This window comes from Cynocephalus volans, chromosome 6, assembly GCF_027409185.1.
Source record: "Cynocephalus volans isolate mCynVol1 chromosome 6, mCynVol1.pri, whole genome shotgun sequence".
Classification (NCBI taxonomy): domain Eukaryota; kingdom Metazoa; phylum Chordata; class Mammalia; order Dermoptera; family Cynocephalidae; genus Cynocephalus; species Cynocephalus volans.
In genome coordinates, this window is record NC_084465.1 from 71,772,853 (window position 1) to 71,783,605 (window position 10,753).

The window sequence follows — 10,753 nt, forward strand, 5'->3', positions numbered from 1 at the left end:
ATTGGTACATTAGTATTAACTAAACTCCACACTCTATACAGATTTCATAGTTTTTCTTTAATGTTCTGTTTCTCTTCTAGCATTCCTTTCAGTATACCACATTACATTTAGTCATCTTATTTCCTTAGGCTCCTCTTGACTTCGATGGTTTCTCACGGACTTTTCTTGTTTTTGATGACCTTAACAGTTGTGGGGAGTACTGGTCAGGTACTTTGTAGAATGTACCTCAAGTGGAGTTTATCTGATGTTTTCACATGGTTAGACTGGGGTTATGGGTTCTTGGAGGAATATTGTAAGTGTGAAGTGCTCTTTGGTGAGATCATATCATATTAAGAGTACACGTTCTAAACATGACATACTGCTGGTGTTAACTTTGACCACCTGGCCAAGGTAATATTTGCCAGGTTTCTCCAATGTGAAGTTATTCTTCTCAGCCTTTTTATACTCTACTCTTTCGTATTAAATCACAAAGCACTGCCCATACTCGGGATGGGGGATTACACTCCACATCCTTGAAGGGCAAGTATCACATAAATTATTTGGAATTCTTCTGCATGATAGATTTATCTCTTCTCCCCAATTTATTTATTTATCAGTTACTTATTCATATTAGTATGAATGCATGAATATTCAGTCTCTTTGCCATGTCCAAATAAGTGGGAGCCATGAGATGTATTTACATTTTCATAAAAGTTAATAAAGAAAAATCAGTACATTTTACATGGTACAAATAAATACCATTTGATCTTAGATATGATAATATATTTTATATTTTCCTCAGAATGCACCTTCCTGTAAACATCAAGTATGTTTCTCCTTACTTGCTCTGACTATAACTGTATGCACAGTAGACCTTCCTTGTAGGGCTGCGAGTGTTGCATTGCAAGTGGAGCCCCGTTAGATACTTGGCCTTTTCCTATCTCATTCCCACGACGGTTGCATCTTACACATGTCATTCTTCAGCAAATGGTGTGGAAATGAGATTATAGTGTCATCATTTTCCTCTTTAAAGAACCAAGAAAACTCATGATATAAAGAGCTCATCTCTATAATAGATAAGGCATTTTTTTAGTAATACCAAAAAATGCAAAAAATTAACTCCTTAATTTTCTAAGGAAAGATGGATTTCATTTTCAACCTGTAAGAAGTTGTTTAAGGGCTGGCTAGTTAGCTCAGTTGGTAAGAGTGCAGTGTTATAACACCAGGGTCAAGAGTTTTGATCCGCATACCGGCCAGCCACCAAAAAAAAAAAAAAAAAAAATAGTTGCTTTAAGAAGCAGTAAAAGGAAACTCAGTCTTCTTTTGGAGGTGGGAGGTGCCCAAGAAGCTCTTAATTTTACTTCCAATTAATGAAAACTCACTGTGTACTAAAACATAAAGCTGATCTCATCCAATTTCATTTGGGAAACAAAAAAATCAATCAAAGCAAAAAGCATCTTATTTTGTCCTTGGAAGAAACCTGAATATAGTTCTTTGTCAAGAATTTGTCCAGTCCCAATTTTCACCCTCACAGAAGAAATAGATTCCTTACAATCAAAGGTAAAGCAAAGGATAATTACATCCAGAAAACCCGTAAGTAGACTAATGGTGAACCAGCCCCGACAGACAGCTTGTTAGTTAACTACCCAGGCCAGAAAAGGAGTCAGAGAATAGACCGTTGCAGAGGTCAGTTAAGCAGACAGGCTCCAATTTAGGACTGCTGCCAGGGATGTACAATCCAATGTCTGACATCTGGGTTGTGCAGCTGGCAAGTCTGCCCTTTGTGTAGCCACAGGTGTTGACTATAACTGAAGTGCATGGAAGAAGTAACAGTGTAATTTCAATCATTGTGTGTATGTGTGTTTATGTGTCTGGTTTTTCTTTTAATTTTGGTTTTCAAAAGGTACATTATTTATTTTGTTTTAACAGTAATGTTTTTCTACATAATGGCTAGGAACATTTGGGAGGCTAGCAAAGAAGCTTTTGTTCAAAAAAAAGGGCAAAACAAAGCTGAGTTCTTAAACCTGCAGGGTACAATGTACACTAACATGCTGTGTGTGACATTGTTAGCTTAGTCATTTGACTAGACTTTCTTGGGACAGAAAAAGAAATAAGTGGATGCCACAAAGCAAACAGGCAATCGGTCTAAGATAAAGCTTAGATACTCCTTCTCTCCCTACAGTCTTCCCATCCCCATCCCTGTTTTGGAGGTTCAGGAGAATTTTTGTTTATGCATACATATTTTTGAGCCTGAAACAGACTGTGTGTATTCTTCTATCTCATACCATACCAGCTGTAGCCATCAATTAACACAGCTTAAAACAGGAACACTAAAATCTCTTCTCCCTCTCTCAGGAAACTTAGCTCCTGTTTCTGAGGAAAATCTGGAAGTTTCTACTTCAGGTAGGTATTTGAGTTTCCTAACCCTAAAGATGTAGGCAGCAGTAGAAGAAATAAAGGTGATCAAGAGAAGGGAATGACACTGGTAAGAATTGTAAAGAACCAGTAGTAGGATTAAAAAAGAATATATGTCTATACCTTCATAATTAAATATACTTGTTTTGCCTACCCTATAGCCTGAAATTAAAAATTGAATTTAATGGAAGAGGAAGGAATCTTCACATTTCATCTTCATTTTGAATCTCTTCTAAAGAGAAATGCTTGAGCCCTTAGGACAATGTCTCTCCCTCTCTTAAAACCAATGTATCCTACAATGATTTTCACTATATCTTCCATATATCTCACTGGCCAAGAGAACTATTGACAGATTTTATTCTGTATTTTCTGTTACAGAGATAATAGGTAAATTGAACATGCTTTTTTGAAGCATTACCCCCATTCCCCATTTCATTTAAGCATCTATGGGCTCTCATTGATGTTCTATTGGGTTTGTGCTTAGCGCATAATAAATCCTCAGTCAGAATTTGTCGAATTAATGAGAGAACCAATGAAATAAATCATTAAGTTCTCTGTAAATGAGATTTCCCAAAAACAAAGGAATGGAATTTCAAAACTTTTGTAGTTTCTCTGGTCTCAATGAGAGCTGTGTTTGCGCAGCTGAAAATAATGCTTAGTTTACCAAGACTCTACAAATTGTGTCTTTTGTCTATTTTGGGTGTTTTCCATGTTTTCAGGTTGTGTTTCTCTGCTCATAATAACTGTGTATGTCCTCATGAGGAGTAAGAGCTGATTCTAGATAATACAATATATATTGCTGCTGTGAATTAACTCACTTGAGATTTCTTCTAGCTTCCAAGTTTCCCTTGTGTGTTCTTGGTTATGTTTGCATGTATTCCTGTCTCAGAATTTATTAATCCTATCTGATCCATCCTTGAAAAATGTTTTCTTTTTTCATATGCTTTCCTCCAAGCACATTCAGGTATTTCAAATGACCTTGTTTTAGAAAAAGTTTTCTGGGAACAGTAGTGTACCTTTCTTTTAGTACTCTTCTATATCTTGGTTTTGAATTTCCTACTCAACCAATTCTATTTCTTCATCTTATAAATACGTTTAGATCTATCCCATCCAACTCCAATTATATACTTTTTCCTTCTCTTTAGAGTCTTGAGAGAGAGAGGTCTATATTTGTGTCTCCACTTCCTTACTTTCAATTCACTCATCAACCTCTGCCATCTGCTTTCCCATCCCTAGTTCATAGATACATGAACTCCACTGAACTGAACTGAAGAGCTACTCTGTTACTTTGAGGCTGTTATCACTATTGATTAATCCCACTCTCTTGAAATTGTCTTCGACCTTTGATGTTTATAACACTGTTTTTCTGCTTTTCCTTCCATCTCTGTAACCATTCCTTAGACCTTTGAGTACTTCTTTACCTCACTCCACCTTTAATATGTGGGTGTTCCCCAGAATTCCATCTTTGGCTCTCTACCCTTTTCTGTCTTCTCCCTGCAAAATCATATTCATGCTTTATCTGCCACTATTGACGTCCAAACCAAATCATCGAAATCCAGCTCAGAATTCTCTTGTTCCATAACCATAATTTGCTATCAAATCTCTCTCTTGACTCCCAACTTTCAACTTCTATAGCAGACCATGGTAGCTGCTATTTTTATTTGCTCAACACTCTTTTTCATCTCTTTTCCTTGGCTTCACTTTTTTGTTGTTGTTGTTGAGGAATTCTTTCCCTACTTTATGTAGTCCTGGTGGGAACTTGTTATCATTCCTGTACCTCAAGGTGACAGACACATAACCTGGCCTGGTCCGATCAGCATACCTCCATCAATTGATAACATAGATTTTTAGGAGAAAGAAACCTCTCTTTTGGTGGGTTATTGCTGATAGCCATTTTCCCATTCACGTTTTAAAGTCCTGACCATATTATTTGAGGCCCTGGTTACCCAAGCAAGAAATCTATGAATCTATGCATTCTTTCTTCTTACCTCCCTAATCAATTGATGATAAACTTTTGTTAATTATACATCTTAAAGTTCTGTCTCTCAAATGTGTACTACAGACCCACTGCCACTACTTCAGGCCTTAGTCATTTGTCCTAACTGATCTTCTTAACATCCAGTTAAGCCTCCATCCCATTCGTCCTCCACACTAAAGTCAGATGGAACTTACTAAAAAATATGGATTAAATCACTCAAGGGCTTTGTGGCATCTCTGGAGAACTGAATCATCTTAAGGCAAACAGGGATTCCCCACCTGCCTCTCCAGCCTCACCACATAATATTCCTACTCTCATATTCTGTGTTCTTTCCCTATTGAGTGATGCACTGCACTGTTTAATCTGCCATATTTTTCTCACCGTCCTTAAATTTTATTCCCTCTGCCTGGATTGCTCTGGCCTTCCTTTCTTCACCTGGCTAACTCCTATTACAAGATTTTTTCAAGTATCACCTCCTCTGGGAAGCCTTCCCTTATTCCTCCTAAGCTGGGTAGGATGTCTTTCCATGTTTCTATACTGTCCTGTGCTCTCCTCTTTTAACATTCTTGATCACCATATTGTAATTGTTTGTTTACTTGTCTGCTTCATAACTCTGAATGGATTCTAACATACACTTCCATACTTAACATGATGCCTGACATATAGTGTGTGCTCAGTAAAAGTTTGTTGAATAGGCAAGGGATTGAATCACTATTGATTCAAGGAAATGTATGAGGTTCATATCCCATCTACATTAGAATTTGCCCTAGAGTCTGCATTAGAAGACTTTAGACAAGCTTTTAGATGTCCACACTAGAACATGCTACATTTCCTTAGTGCTCTCAAATTTATCTTGTATCCTAAATATTTTAGCATCTTAAATTTTTTTAAAGTAGAAATTTACCTTTAGTTTGGTTACCTGTAGCAGCACGAACACAATAAAAATGTTTTATATTTATTATAGCCTTTCAGATAGTGTTAACTCTTTAGGTTAAATTTTTTGGATGTAAGCAACTAGGAATCTATGTATTATAACTTGGGTTTTATTTTTTGGGTTTTCTTTAATGTCCACCTGGAAGGAACTTTCTTCTGCCTTCTATTAAATCCACATTGATTGATGCTAATTAAATTATATGGCTCTTTTTAAATCATGGATTTGTGTAGATTTACATACAGACCATAAAATGGAGTGCCTGATGTTTTAATGGGCTTTGGCATTTTGTTTCTATGTAATCTAACCTTACCAAAGGATTTGGAAAAATTAACCTTTTGATGGTGGTTCACATTCTTAAAGGATAAACTAAATTTACTTTTGAGGAAATACAAGTAATTATCTGAGGAAGGAAGATGATCATTTTGATTTTTCATGCAATCAAAGCAGGTTCTAAAATATTCTTTAACTGGCCTATTCATTTGGTAGCCAGTTTATTGAATGAATTCAACTTTTTGATTTCTGTAATGGTTTATAATGATTTTATTAAATAGTAGTCAATTGAATTTCTAACCATTGTGGTTACCCATTTTCATGGTTCCTCTCTTCCACATAGATGCAAAGATACAAATACACATCATTTTCAACAAATGGAGAAAACAATAGTAGCCAATCTCTTAAACTTTCATTGTGTCTATTAAAAAGAAAAAAGAAAAAACCCTGCTGCATTGGTTAACAAAATTCTCATTTCTGCTATCTAAATAACAGTTTGCAGATGCTCTATAATATCAAGAAGTCATAAAATCTTTCATTAGACAAGATTTGCAACAAAAATATTCTCCAGAAATAAACTTAAAAGCAAGTTCTTAATCTTTATTACCTTCCTACTCTTGATTAAAACATTATGTTAAATGAGTATCGGGTCAATACTTTCTTTTATTTCTAATTGAAAGACTATCTGCTGAAACTATCTCTACCCATCTTAGGTTTACCACTCTAGTAATTTTAAGTGACTCCGAGTTTCTACACTTGGTGATATACAGCTATCAAAGATTGACTATAGGAATAAAACTCTTTTTAAGCAAAGTGATTGTCTTCTGGGTGCAGGTTACTTCCATTCAGACTTTTCTAGTGTTTGTGGAGATACACTTGAGGCACTATTTCTCTTTTCATGTGGATTGTGATAAGGTCCTCATTTCCCGCTGTAATCTGTAACCACCCTAGAGGTCGGAGACCACTGGGCTTGCTGCTTTTGTTGTGTGGAAGGACAGCAGATGTGATATCCTTCAGCTTGGGTGTGCTTTGTTATGCTTGTTAGGTACAAAGTGCCAGAAATGTACCCTGCGATTGACAAAACATAAAACACAAAAGGAGAGGTCTCTATTCCTTAGCACTTTTCATTCCAGAGTATAAAATTGCAGGTAGCAGTAACAGTATCAGCTTGACCACCAAAGACATGTTTGATCATCATGAAATGCCAGGTAAGTGAGCCAATTTAAATGAAATTCTTGTAAGGAAGTGATTTGGAGGTCAAACTGTAGTTATTCAGAGAACAGAGAAAATTCGCTAGGCTAGTTTATTTTTTTGGAAAAAAAGTCTCCTTGACTAGAGTGTGTGATTTGAAATGCAACAAGATATGAAAAGAATGGGCAGGGGTGGTGGGGGAACAGAATGAAAAGCTACAACACCTAGAAATGGAGCCACATTCTCTTGTGGCTACCCTGGAAATAATGACCTACTTAGGATTGGTCTCCTTTTTGGCACCACTCTCCCTGTGGAAGCTTATTTCCCACGGGCCCCAGTCAGACCCATCTCTTTCCTGCCTGCTCAGCCCCCACCTCCTTTCTGGTGCCATGTCATTCCTCCACTGACGGTGTTTCTCCCTCTTTTGGTCTCCTGTTCTGCCTATGCACATCCTACCCACTGCTCAGTGCAGCTGAGTTCTAGCACCCTCATGAATGTTCTCTGGGAATGGCGTTCACATATCACCTCAGAACCCTTATGGCATTTGGATTTTCTCACTGCTTCTTCCACTTATTTTCTGACAATATTGTGTGATGAATCTTAAGTCTCTAAATAAATTGTAAGACACTTAAGGGCAAGCTGATAATTTTTTTAGATTATAAAACACATTGCACACAGCAGGCATTCAAGGAATACCCAACGTCCAAACATTATTCCAATTATTGGCTCTCAAATGACTGACCATCCACATTAGTTTAAAAGGTCTTTACTGCCAAAGTAAGGTTTGTTATCACCACTGTCATCAGAGGGTAATGACCTTTCTGCCTCTCCACTTCGTTCCCACTCCCCATTTCAATGTGTTCTTTAATATATGCTCCCTTTCCCACATCTGATCCTCTTCCAAAGATATACCTCCTGCCCGCTAAAAAGTTGACCTACTGTGCTTCTCTACTATGGACAGACATTTTCCCTCTACTCTTTGCTATCCTTTTTACTGGGAAGTAGAATTTTGTTTTTCTCACTTAAAAAATGGCACTCTTGGTACCAGACATGACTGTCAGTATACAGAGCTTTTGTTTTATACCCTTGTGAATCAAACAGGTGCAAGGGACAAAAGTCAACAACAGTTATGTATGAATTTAAAAGTACTTAGCAGCATGAGTTCATAAAGCAGGTGCTTGGTTTCTTGATAACTTTGTAGAAATAGCATAGCCCAGTCCTAGAAAAATTTTTGAAGCTCGTGCCTGATTATAGAACTGTTTCATCGCCATTGGAAATGTTTATTAAGTGCCGTGCCCCCCTTTTCTTCTTTTTTATTTTCAACAATTTAATCATGTGTCACTTTAGCTTAGGTTTGACGCATAGTATTTTTCCCATAGAAGGTGCTTTATAAATTCTGAATGGATGGATAAATGAAAGTGGGGTTGTGTCCATTATACCTGCAGATGGCTATAGACCCATTAGAGTATTGTTAACTTTGAATTATGCAGGAGGTTCTGATGAGACTTTTAAGCCAGTGCACCCAGGTACTATTTCATTTCCCCTTGGTATGAGAGATAATTGATGAAGTGGATGTGGTGGGTTGGTATTTAGCAATAGCAGTAATTATTTTATTTATTTATTTTTTGAAAGATGATTAATTGTACATATCTGTGGGGTGCCATGTTGAATATCAATACATGTGTGCAATATGGCCTGCTCAAATCAGGATAATTAGTATATTCAGCATTACACAATGTAATCATTTTTTGTAGCCCTTTACCAATTTCTCGCTAACCCCACCACCCCGCGTTTCCACCTCTGGTAGCCTCAGTTCTGTTCTCTCTTTTTGAGAGGTCCATGTACTACTGTGATTGTTGTATCTTTCTCTTTTTCTTTTTTAAATTTTAAAATTTTTTTAGCTCTCACTAAGAGTGAGGACAACGCATTATTTCTCTTTCTGTGCTTGCCTCATTTCACTTAACATAATTTTCTCTAAGTTTGTCCATGTTGCTGTGAATGGCAGAATTTCATTCTTTTTTATAGCAGAGTAGTATTCCAATGTGTATAAATACCACATTTTCCTTGACCAGTCATCTGTGTATGGACATTTAGGTTGGTTCTAACTCTTGGCTATTGTGAACAGAGCTGTGATAAACATGAGAGTGCAGGTATCCCTTTAACATGATGATTTCCACTCATTTGTGTATATACCCACAGTGGGATTGCTGGATCATATGACACTTCTATCTATAGTTGTTTGAGGAACTTCCATACTGTTTTCCATAATGGCTGCACTAATTTACAATCCCACCATCAGTGTAGGAGGTTCTTCTTTCTCCATATCCTTGCCTGCATTGTTATTCTCTGTCTTTTTGATAATAGCTAGTGTAACTGTGGTGAGATGATATCTCAATGTGGTTTTGGCTTTCATTTACCTGATGATTAGTGATGTTGAGCATTTTTTCATGTGTCTGTTGGTCATTTCTTTATCTTCTTTGAGAAATACCTATTCAGCTCCTTTGTCCATTTTTTAAATTGGCTTACTTGTTTTTTTACTGTTTAAGTTGTTTGAGTTCCTTGTATATTCTGAATATTAATCCCTTGTCAGATGCATGGTTTACAAATAATTTCTCATTCGGTAAGTTGTCTTTTCACTCTGTTAATTGTTTCTTTTGCTGTGCAGAAGCTCTTTAGTTTGATGTAATCGCATTTGTTTATTCTCTTTTTTTGCCTGTGTTTTTGGGGTCTTATTCATAAAGCCTATGCCCAGTCCTACTCCCTGAAGTGTTTCCCTTATGTTTTCTTTTAGGAGTTTTATAGTTCAGGTCTTATATTTAAGTCTTTAATTCATTTTGAGTTGGTTTTGGTATAAGGTAAAAGGTGCAGGTCTAGTTTCATTCTTCTATTTATGGATGTCCAGTTTTTTCAGCACCATTTATTGAAGAAGCAGTCTTTTCCCCATGGTATGTTCTTGGTGCCTTTGTCAGAGATCAGTTGGCTGTATGTATGTGGATTGATTTTTGCGTTCTGTATTCTGTTCCATTGGTCTGAGTGTCGTTTTGCCAGTACCATGCCGTCTTGGTTACTATAGCTTTGTAGTATAATTTGAAGTCAGGTAGTGTAATGCCTCTGACTTTATTTTTTTGCTCAGGATTGTTTTGGCTATTCAGGGTCTTTTGTTGTTCCATATGAATGTTAGGATTTTTTAAAAAAATTCTGTGAAGAATTTCATTGGTATTTTGATGGGTATTGCAGTGAATCTGTAGATTGCTTTCGGTAGTGTGGACATTTTCACAATGTTGATTGGTGCGGTCCACGCCATGGCAGGGTCTTGAAAAGAATAACTTGGGCTGCCCTTTCTGAGTTGGCAAGGCCCCGGAGGGAGAGCTGCTGGCAGGGCCACAGCTACCAGCACTTGCTTTCACTTAAAGATCTCTGCCTTGGCATAGTGGTGCGGCTTTTGCTTTCTCTTTTGATGTTTTGGTCAGCGTGGCAGTTTCCTGAGTTTCCAAAAGATGCAGAAAATGACACACAAACAGTTGTTGTCATAAAATTAGATTATCCCACGAAAGATCTGGGAAGATTGAACAATTCCAAATTGTCCCTTTTGAGTCCATTTATTACACCAATGGATGTTTTAAAAACACCTTATGAATAGCCATGAACAATTGTTTTTACCGAAAAAATTAATAAACAATAGAAATCCCCATCCTCTTCCCACCATCTGGGTAAATAATTATATGGGTTATAAAATGGGAAAAGGAAAAATTTGGCACCCTCCTAGGGGATGTTCTAAATATGACTTAAGTTGGCAAACGTCATTTACAGGGGATTATATTAATGGTAAGAGAATGGTTGGAATTAATGGAAAAAGATACTATAAAAAGAATTAAGTTTCTGAGAAAAAATGCATAGAAACCCTGTTACTCATTGGTGTCCTAAGTTAAATAAAAACATCTTAGTAAGATATTGGGACAAAAACATATGATGCACAACTTTCCCTC